General features: G+C 49.7%; 1 pseudogene; it reads right to left on the reverse strand.

The window, feature by feature from the left end:
• Positions 1 to 407: 407 nt before the first annotated feature.
• Positions 408 to 949, reverse strand: LOC121101629 (annotated as a pseudogene).
• Positions 950 to 10721: the final 9772 nt, after the last annotated feature.

The following is a 10721-nucleotide window of genomic DNA, read 5'->3' on the forward strand; positions in this document are numbered from 1 at the left end:
TTTATTTATCTCTCAAGTAAAAGTCCAAATTTGTATGGTGGTTCTGACTTGCAAAGTTGTCAGTCTCCCAGGTTCCTTCCATCCACTTGCTCCACTATCTCTAGGATGTTGCCCTTGTTTACATGATCCAAAATGCCCCTGTGTGGTCAATTAAAAATTGATTACTATGACGGAAAAAGGAAGAATTGCTTTGAGGACAAAGTCCAGCCCTGAAGCATGAAACTAAAGGAATCAAAAAGCAGTCTCATAGTGTGTGAGAAATGAAAGAGTTTGTTATATACTCCAGTGAACAATTTTTAAAACAGCCTTTTTGAGTCCAGTGTGTTAGGTGCCAACAGCCCATGTTTCTTCACAAGGACATGTTTCCATGCCAAGCATTCTGTCTGTCCTGAATGACACAGCACACCTCATATATAAATGCGGTGGTACTGATAGCAGTTGAGTTTTTTCAAACAATCTGGGCAATTTTTATTATATTTAAGGGAAGGGCAGAGGCACCGACTACAGAAGATGTGGCCACATTCTGTAGAGTAAATGTGTCGCCTACTCAGTTCAGTCTCAGAGTACCCATCCATACAAATTCGACATCGGATATAACCAGGTACTGTGCAACTTAGAGCTTCTTCTTCCAGGGCATTATGGCAGGTACTGTTGGTCACATACACATCTCTGTTTCTCATCAACTCCTCCCTATCCCTGCTCACTACAGAGCTGCCAATTTGGCCTTGGAGCGACCTTGCATTTCCCTCTGGCCACCTCCTTTCTTCAGTAATCACAACAGAGTCATGGCAAGTTAGGTCAATCACTGTAGGTTCTAGGATTCACAGGTGAGGTCAACTATTTCGTCACTTTCCCTGAGATCTATCAGTTCTGCTTCTAAGACCATCTCGGGAGTTGGGCCTCTTTCCCCAGCTGTATGGAATTCTTGGGTTTGTCTGGAATTCACCATGCTACCATAGCACATTCTTATATTCATTATGCTTGTTGGATCCAGTCTTCAGAGAAGTGATCTGTGCCAAAGTTTACAGTGAAAGTTCAAGTCCCCAGTGTCTCACAGCTGTTGGTCAGTTACTCTCTGACTTACATAAGAATTTAGAGGCCAGAGTTTCTGGCATATTTGAACTCTGATTCTGGTTCTTCTTGTCTCCACCTACACAACCACTGTGTTCCCACGTGGGTGAGTGGGTATAGGTTTGTGACTTTTAAGACAACTCAATCTGAATTTTTAATGGAAAAAAAGAGAGAGAGGGAGAAATTAAGTTCTGGTAATATCTAAAGTAAGATTGGTAAGTAGTGTAAAATGGATAAATATCCAGAGAAAATAATGTGTACTCAAAATATTTTGAGTGATGCTGTTAGGGCTCAGACCGTTCCCGGGCACTATTGTTTCTTACAGATATGTGTATGGAATTATCTTTACCTTGCCACTACCACTTAGGATAGGGTTTGCACAAGAAGAGAATATTTTTCGTTGGAACCGGGTTTTTTCCAAATGTACCTGAGTGCTGTGTTCCTCGGGTTTAACTCATGCTCCCAAAAGCACAGTGATGATGTTAGGGCTCAGACCGTTCCTGGGCACTGTTGTTTCTTACAGATAATCGTATGGCATTTTCTTTACCTTGGCACAAGCACTTATAATAGGGTTTGCAAGGGAAGAAAATATATTTCGTTGGAAGCCGGTTTTTGCCAAATGTGTCTCAGTGCTGTTTGCCTCGGTTTAACTCATGCTACCAAAAGCACAGTGATGATGTTAGGGCTCAGACCATTCCTGGGCACTGTTGTTTCTTACAGATAAGTGTATGGCATTTTCTTTACCTTGCCACAACCACTTATGATAGGGTTTCCACATCAAGAAAATATTTCTCGTTGGAACTCCTTTTTTCCCAAATGTGCCTCAGTGCTATTTTCCTCGGGTTTAACTCATGCTACCAAAAGAAAAGTGATGATGTTAGGGCACAGACCGTTCCTGGGCACTGTTGTTTCTTACAGATTAGTGTATGGCATTTACTTTACCTTGCTACAACCACTTCTGATAGGGTATGCACGTGAAGAAAATATTTTCGTTGGAAGGCGGTTTTTCCCAAATATGTCTCAGTGCTGTGTTCCTCGGGTTTAACTCATGCTGCCAAAAGCCCAGTGATGATTTTAGGGCTCAGACCGTTCCTGGGCACTGTTGTTTCTTACAGATAAGCGTAGGGCATTTTCTTTACCTTAGCACAACCACTTTTGATAGGGTTTGCACATAAAGAAAATATTTTTCGTTGGAAGCGGGTTTTTGTCAAATGTGTCTCAGTGCTGTTTGCCTCGGTTTTAACTCAGGCTACCAAAAGCACAATGATGATGTTAGGGTTCAGACCGTTCCTGGGCACTGTTGTTTCTTACAGATAAGCGTATGGCATTTTCTTTACCTTGCCCCAACCACTTATGATAGAGCTTGCACATCAAGAAAATATTTCTCGTTGGAACTCCTTTTTTCCCAAATGTGCTATTTTCCTCGGGTTTAACTCATGCTACCAAAAGCACAGTGATGATGTTAGGGCTCAGACCGTTCCTGGGCACTTCTGTTTCTTACAGATAAGTGTATGGCATTTACTTTACCTTGCCACAACCACTTGTGATAGGGTTTGCACGTTAAGAAAAATTTTTTCATTGGAAACCGGTTTTTGCCAAATGTGTCTCAGTGCTGTGTTCCTCGGGTTTCACTCATGCTACCAAAAGCACAGTGATGATGTTAGGGCTGACACCATCCCTGGGTACTGTTGTTTCTTACAGATAAGTGTGTGGCATTTTCTTTACATTGCTACAACCACTTTTGATAGGGTTTGCACATAAAGAAAATATTTTTCGTTGGAAGAGGGTTTTTGTCAAATATGTCTCAATGCTGTGTTCCTCGGGTTTCACTCATGCTACCAATAGCACAATGATGATGGTAGGGCTCAGACAGTTCCTGGGCACTGTTGTTTCTTACAGATAAGCGTATGACATTTTCTTTACCTTGGCACAACCACTTATGATAGGGTTTGCAAGAGAAGAAAATATATTTCGTTGAAAGGCGGTTTTTGCCAAATGTATCTCAGTGCTGTTTGCCTCGGTTTAACTCATGCTACCAAAAGAACAGTGATGCTCTTAGGGCTCACACCGTGCATGGGCACTGTTGTTTCTCACAGATAAGCGTATGGCACTTTCTTTACCTTGACACAACCACTTATGATAGAGTTTGCACATCAAGAAATATTTTTCGTTGGAACCCATTTTTGCCAAATGTGTATCAGTGCTGTGTTCCTTGGGTTTAACTCATGCTACCACAAGAACAGTATGATGTTAGGGTTCAGACCGTTCCTGGGCACTGTTATTTCTTACAGATAACTGTATGGCATTTACTTTACCTTGCCACAAGCACTTGTGATAGGGTTTGCATGTTAAGAAAAATTTTTTCCTTGGAAGCCGATTATTGCCAAATGTTTCTCAGTGCTGTGTTCCTCCGGTTTCACTCATGCTACCAAAAGCACAATGATGATGTTAGGGCTCAGACCGTTCGTGGGCACTGTTGTTTCTTACAGATAAGTGTATGGCATTTTCTTTACCTTACCACAACCACTTATGATAGGGTTTCCACATCAAGAAAATATTTCTCGTTGGAACTCCTTTTTTCCCAAATGTGCCTCAGAGCTATTTTCCTCGGGTTTTACTCATGCTACCTAAAGCACAGTGATGATGTTAGGGCTCAGACTGTTCCTGGGCACTGTTGTTTCTTACAAATAAGTGTATGGCATTTTCTTTACCTTTCTACAACCACTTGTGATAGGGTTTGCATGTTAAGAAAAATTTTTTCATTGGAAGCCGGTTTTTGCCAAATGTGTCTCAGTGCTGTGTTCCTCGGGTTTAACTCATGCTACCAAAAGCACAATGATGATGTTAGGGCTCAGACCGTTCCTGGGCACTTTTGTTTCTTACAGATAAGCGTGTGGCATTTTCTTAACCTTGGCACAACCACTTATGATAGGGTTTGCAAGGGAAGAAAATATATTTCGTTGGAAGGCGGTTTTTGCCAAATGTGTCTCAGTGCTGTTTGCCTCGGTTTAACTCATGCCTGCAAAAGCACAGTGATGATGTTAGGGCTCAGGCCATTCCTGGGCACTGTTTTTTCTTACATATAAGTCTATGGCATTTTCTTTACCTTGCCACAACCACTTATGATAGAGTTTCCACTTCAAGAAAAGATTTCTCGTTGGAACTCCTTTTTTTCCCAAATGTGCCTCTGTGCTATTTTCCTCGGGTTTATCTCATGCTACCAAAAGAAAAGTGATGATGTTAGGGCACAGACCGTTCCTGGGCACTGTTGTTTCTTACAGATAACCATACGGCATTTTCTTTACCTTGGCACAACCACTTGTGATAGGGTTTGCGCGTGAAGAAAATATTATCGTAGGGAGCCGGTTTTTGCCAAATGTGTCTCAGTGCTGTGTTCCTCGGGTTTAAATCATGCTGCCAAAAGCACAGTGGGTATCTTGGCTCAGACCATTCCTGGGCACTGTTGTTTCTTACAGATAAGTGTATGGCATTTACTTTACCTTGCCACAACTACTTGTGATAGGGTTTGCACGTTAAGAAAAATTTTTTCGTTGGAAGCCGGTTTTTGCCAAATGTGTCTCAGTGCTGTGTTCCTCGGGTTTCACTCATGCTACCAAAAGCACAGTGATGATGTTAGGGCTCAGACCGTTCCTGGGCACTGTTGTTTCTTACAGATATGTGTATGGCATTTACTTTACCTTGCCACAACCACTTGTGATAGGGTTTGCATGTTAAGAAAAATTTTTTCATTGGAAGCCGGTTTTTGAAATGTGTCTCAGTGCTGTGTTCCTTGGGTTTCACTCATGCTAGCACAATGATGATGTTAGGGCACAGACCGTTCCTGGGCACTGTTGTTTCTTACAGATAACCATACGGCATTTTCTTTACCTTGGCACAACCACTTGTGATAGGGTTTGCATGTTAAGAAAAATTTTTTCATTGGAAGCCGGTTTTTGAAATGTGTCTCAGTGCTGTGTTCCTCGGGTTTCACTCATGCTAGCACAATGATGATGTTAGGGCTCAGACCGTTCCTGGGCACTGTTGTTTCTTACAGATAACCATACGGCATTTTCTTTACCTTGGCACAACCACTTGTGATAGGGTTTGCATGTTAAGAAAAATTTTTTCATTGGAAGCCGGTTTTTGAAATGTGTCTCAGTGCTGTGTTCCTCGGGTTTCACTCATGCTAGCACAATGATGATGTTAGGGCTCAGACCGTTCCTGGGCACTGTTGTTTCTTACAGATAACCATACGGCATTTTCTTTACCTTGCCACAACCACTTGTGATAGGGTTTGCATGTTAAGAAAAATTTTTTCGTTGGAAGCCGGTTTTTGCCAAATGTGTCTCAGTGCTGTGTTCCTTGGGTTTCACTCATGCTACCAAAATCATAGTGATGATGTTAGGGCTTAGACCGTTCACGAGCACTGTTGTTTCTTACAGATAAGTGTATTGCATTTTCTTTACCTTGCCACAACCACTTATGATAGGGTTTGCACATCAAGAAAATATTTTTCGTTGGAAGGCGGTTTTTGCGAAATGTGTCTCAGTGCTGTTTGCCTCGGGTTCAACTCACTCTAACAAAAGCACAGTGATGATACTAGGGCTTAGACCGTTCTTGGGCACTGTTGTTTCTTACAGATAAGCATTTAGCATTTTATTTACCTTGCCACAACCACTTAGGATAAGATTTGCAGATCAAGAAAATATTTTTCGTTGGAAGGCAATTTTTGCCAAATGTGTCTCAGTGCTGTGTTCCTCGGGTTTCACTCATGCTAGCACAATGATGATGTTAGGGCTCAGACCGTTCCTGGGCACTGTGGTTTCTTACAGATAAGTGTATGGCATTTACTTTACCTTGCCACAACCACTTGTGATAGGGTTTGCACCTTAAGAAAAATTTTTTCGTTGGAAGCCGGTTTTTGCCAAATGTCTCAGTGCTTTGTTCCTCGGGTTTCAGTCATGCTACCAAAAGCACAGTGATGATGTTAGGGCTTAGACCGTTCCTGGGCACTGTTGTTTCTTACAGATAAGTGTATGGCATTTTCTTTACCTTGCCACAACCACTTACGATAGGGTTTCCACATCAAGAAAGTATTTTTCTTTGGAACCCATTTTTGTCAAAAGTGTCTCAGTGCTGTGTTCCTCGGGTTTAACTCATGCTACCATAACCGCCGTGATGATGTAAGGGCTCAGACCATTCCTGGGTACTGTTGTTTCTTATAGATATGTGTATGACATTTACTTTACCTTGCTACAACCACTTGTGATAGGGTCTGCACGTTCAGAAAAATTTTTTCATTGGAAGTCGGTTTTTGCCAAATGTGTCTCAGTGCTGTGTTCCTCGGGTTTCACTCATGCTAGCACAATGATGATGTTAGGGCTCAGTCCGTTCCTGGGCACTGTTGTTTCTTACAGATAAGCGTATGGCATTTTCTTTACCTTGGTAAAACCACTTATGATAGGGTTTGCACATAAAGAAAATATTTTTCGCTGGAAGCGGGTTTTTGTCAAATGTGTCTCAATGCTGTGTTTCTCGGGTTTCACTCATGCTACCAATAGCACAATGATAATGTTAGGGCTCAGACCATTCCTGGGCACTTTTGTTTCTTACAGATAAGCTTTTGCATTTACTTTACCTTGCCACAACCACTTAGGGTTTGCAGATCAAGAAAATATTTTTCGTTGGAAGGCAGATCTTGACAAATGTGTCTCAGTGCTGTTTGCTTTGGATTTAACTCACGCTACCAAAAGCACAGTGATGATGTTAGGGCTTAGACCGTTCACGAGCACTGTTGTTTCTAACAGATAAGTGTGTGGCATTTTCTTTACCTTGCCACAACCACTTATGATAGGGTTTGCACATCAAGAAAATATTTTTCGTTGGAAGGCGGTTTTTGCGAAATGTGTCTCAGTGCTGTTTGCCTCGGGTTCAACTCACTCTAACAAAAGCACAGTGATGAAGTTAGGACTCAGACCGTTCCTGGGCACTGCCTCAAACTTCCGCTCGGCTGCCACCTGGGCCACTTGAGTTGCTGCTGGTCATTGGGGGGGGGAGAACAGGGAGGGCCCTAAGAGCCCCCGGCGACCTTTGAAGGCCCCCCGAGCCAAAACGTTTAGGCCCAAGTTCATGCTTGCTGGTGCTCTCACCTGGAACCGCCCCTCCACTTGCCGAACAGCTGGTGGATCAGGCCTGCTTACCTCCTGGGGGCTAACCTTAACACTAGGTCGGTCCCCAAGGGGCCACTTCTAAGGGGCCTGGCGCCGCAATGCCTTGAATTGGGGACCACCGATCCATGGCGCCGGACTCACCCTGCCACCCCGCTGCCACCTGTGCCGCTAGCGATGCTGCTGGTCATTCTTTGCGGGAGAACAAGCAGGGCCCTCCGAGGCCCCGGCGACCTTCGAAGGCCCCCACCGCAAAACGCTTGGGCTCATGCTCCCGGTCGCCAGCGCCCTCACCTCGGCCCACCCCTCCACTCACCACACAGCCAGTGAATCTGGCCTGCCGGCCACCTGTGGGCCTAACACTAGGTCGGCTGCTGAGGGGCCCCTCCCAAGGGGCCTGGCGCCGCAACGCCGGGGTATAGGGTCCCCGAACCCCAGCTCCGGACTCACCCTGCCACCCCATTGCCACCCGGGCTACTAGGGGCACTGCCGGTCATTCAGGGCGGGAGTACGGGCAGGGCTCTCTGAGCCCCCGGCGACATTCAAGGATGATGTTAGGGCTTAGACCGTTCACGAGCACTGTTGTTTCTTACAGATAAGTGTGTGGCATTTTCTTTACCTTGCCACAACCACTTATGATAGGGATTGCAAGGGAAGAAGATATATTTCGTTGGAAGGCAGTTTTTGCCAAATGTGTCTCAGTGCTGTGTTCCTCGGTTTTATCTCATGCTGCCAAAAGCACAGTGATGATGTTAGGGCTTAGAACATTGCTGGGCACTGTGGTTTTTTACAGATAAGTGGATGGCATTTTCTTTACCTTGCCAGACCACTTAGGATAGGGTTTGCAGATCAAGAAAATATTTTTCGTTGGAAGGCGGTTTTTGCCAAATGTGTCTCAGTGCTGTTTGCCTCGGATTAAACTCACGCTACCAAAAGCACAGTGATGATGTTAGGGCTCAGACCGTTCCTGGGCACTGTTGTTTCTTACAATAAGCATATTAAGTGGCCTGGCGCCGCAACGCCGGGGATGGGGACCCCAAGCCCAAGTGCCGGACTCACCCTGCTGCCCTTCAGCCACCCGAGCTGCTAGGGGCCCCGCCGGTCATTCAGAGTGGGAGAACGGGCAGGTCCCTCCGAGCCGCCGCCGACCTTCAAAGACCCCCCGCGCTAAAACGCTTGGGCTCATGCTCAGGCTCGCCAGCGCCCTCACCTCGGCCCAACCCTCCGCGTGTTGCACAGCCGCTGATTGGGTCCACCGGCCTTCTGGGGGCTAACCGTAACCCTAGATCAACCCCCTAGGGGCCCCTCCCAAAGGGTCTGGCGCCGCAACCCCGGGGGTTGGGGACCCCCGAGCCTCAGCACTGGACTCACCCTGCCGCCCACCCGCCACCCGGGGGCTTGGGGTGCTGCCGTTCATTCAGGGCGGGAGAACAGGCAGAGCCCTCAGAGACACGGCGACCTTCAAAGGCCCCCTGCGCCAAAACGCCCGGGCCCACGTTCCTGCTCACCAGCGCCCTCACCTCGGTCCGCCACTCCGCTCTCCACACAGCTGGCGAAAAGGGCCTGCCGGCTTCCTAGGGGCTAAACCTAACCCTCCCAAGGGGCCTGGCACCGCAACGCTGGGAATTGGAGATACCCGAGCCTCAGTGCCTGATTCACCCTGCTGCCCCACCGCCACCTGGGCTGCTAGGGGCGCCACTGGTCATTCAGGGAGGAGAATGGGCAGGGCCCGCCGAGTCCCCGGAGACATTCGAAGGCCCCCGGCGTCAAAACGCTTGGGCCCACGCTACCGCTCGACAGAGACCTCACTTCAACCCACCCCTCCATTCGCCACACAGCTGGCAGATTGAGCCTGCCGGCGTCCTGGGGGCTAACCCTAACCCTAGGTCAGCCCCTGAGGGGCCCCTCCCAAGGGGCCTGGCGCCGCAACGCGGTGGATTGGGGGCCCCCAAGCCCCAGCGCCGGACTCACCTGCCACCCCGCAGCCACCCGGGCCGTGGGTCATTCAGGGTGGGAGAACTGGCAGGGCCCTCCGTTTCCCCTATGACCTTTGAAGGCCCCCAGTGGAAAAAAGTTGGCTCCCACGCTCCTGCTCACCAGCGCCCTCACCTTGGCCCGCCCCTCCGCTTGCTGCAGAGCCTGTCGTTAGGGCCTGCCGGGCTCCTGGGGGCTAACCAAAAACCCAGGTAGGCCCCGTGGGGCACATCCCAAGGTGCCTGCCTCTGCAATGCTGGGGATTGGTGACTCAGAGCCCCAGAGCCAGACTCACCCTGCTGCACTGTCGCCACCTGGGCCGCTAGGGGCGCCGCCGGTCATTCAGGCCAGAAGAATGGGCAGTGCCCTCCAAGCACCTGGCTACATTCGAAGGCCCCCCGCACCAAAACACTTGGGCCTACGCTCCCAAACGTCCTCACCTCGGCCCGCCCATCCACTCTCCGCACAGCCGGTGGATCGGGCCTGCTGGGGGTAACCCTAACCCTAGGTCGGCCCCGAGGGACCCCTCCTAGGGGACTGTCGCCGCAATGCTGTGGTTTGGGGACCCTCTAGCCCCAGCGCCAGACTCATCCTTCCGCCCCGCCATCACTCGGGCCTCTATGGGCGCCGCCAGTCATTCAGGGCGGGAGAACGACCAGGGACCTCCGAGCCCCCGGCGACCTTCGAAAGCCCCCGCGTCAAAACACTTGGCACACCCTCCCGTTCGCCAGTGAAATCACCTCGGCCCGCCCCTCCACTCACCGCATAGCTGGCGGATCGGGCCTGCGGCCCCCTGGGTGCTAACCCTAACCCTAACCTTAGGTTGGCCTCTGAAAGGCCCCTCCCAAGAGGCCTGGCGCCGCAACGCCAGGGATTGGGGACCCAGGAGCCCCAGCGCCAGAGTCACCCTGCCGCCCTGCCGCCACCCAGGCCGCTAGGGGCGCCGGCGGTCATTCAGGCGGGAGAACGGGCAGGGCCCTCCGAGCCCCTGGCGACCTTCGAAGGTCCCCCGCGCCAAAAGGCTTGGGCCCACGCTCCCACTGGCCAGCTCCCTCACCTCGGCCCGCCACTCCGCTCACCGCACAGCCGGCGGATTGGGCCTGCTGGCCTCCTTCAGCCTGCTGGGGGCTAACCCTAACCCTATGTTGCCCCCCGTGGGGCCCCCCAAGGGTCCTGGCACCGCAATGCCGGGGATTTGGACCCCCGAGCCCCAGCGCTGGAATCACCCTGCCATCCCGCCACCTTCTGGGCCCCTAGGGGTGCACCGGTCATTCAGGCCGGGAGAACGGGCAGGGCCCCCCGAGCACCGGGCTACATTCGAAGGCCCTCCGCGCTAAAACACTTGGGCCCATGCTCCCACTTGCCAGCGTCGTCACCTCGGACCGCCCGTCCACTCTCCGCACAGCCGCTGGATCGGGCCTGGTGTTGCAACACCGGGGATTGGGGTCCCCCGAGGCTCACCTGAGGCCAGACTCACCCTGCCGCCTCGCCAGGACCCGGGCCGCAAAT

Source organism: Ursus maritimus, unplaced genomic scaffold (genome assembly GCF_017311325.1).
Source record: "Ursus maritimus isolate PB19 unplaced genomic scaffold, ASM1731132v1 scaffold_84, whole genome shotgun sequence".
NCBI classification, from domain to species: domain Eukaryota; kingdom Metazoa; phylum Chordata; class Mammalia; order Carnivora; family Ursidae; genus Ursus; species Ursus maritimus.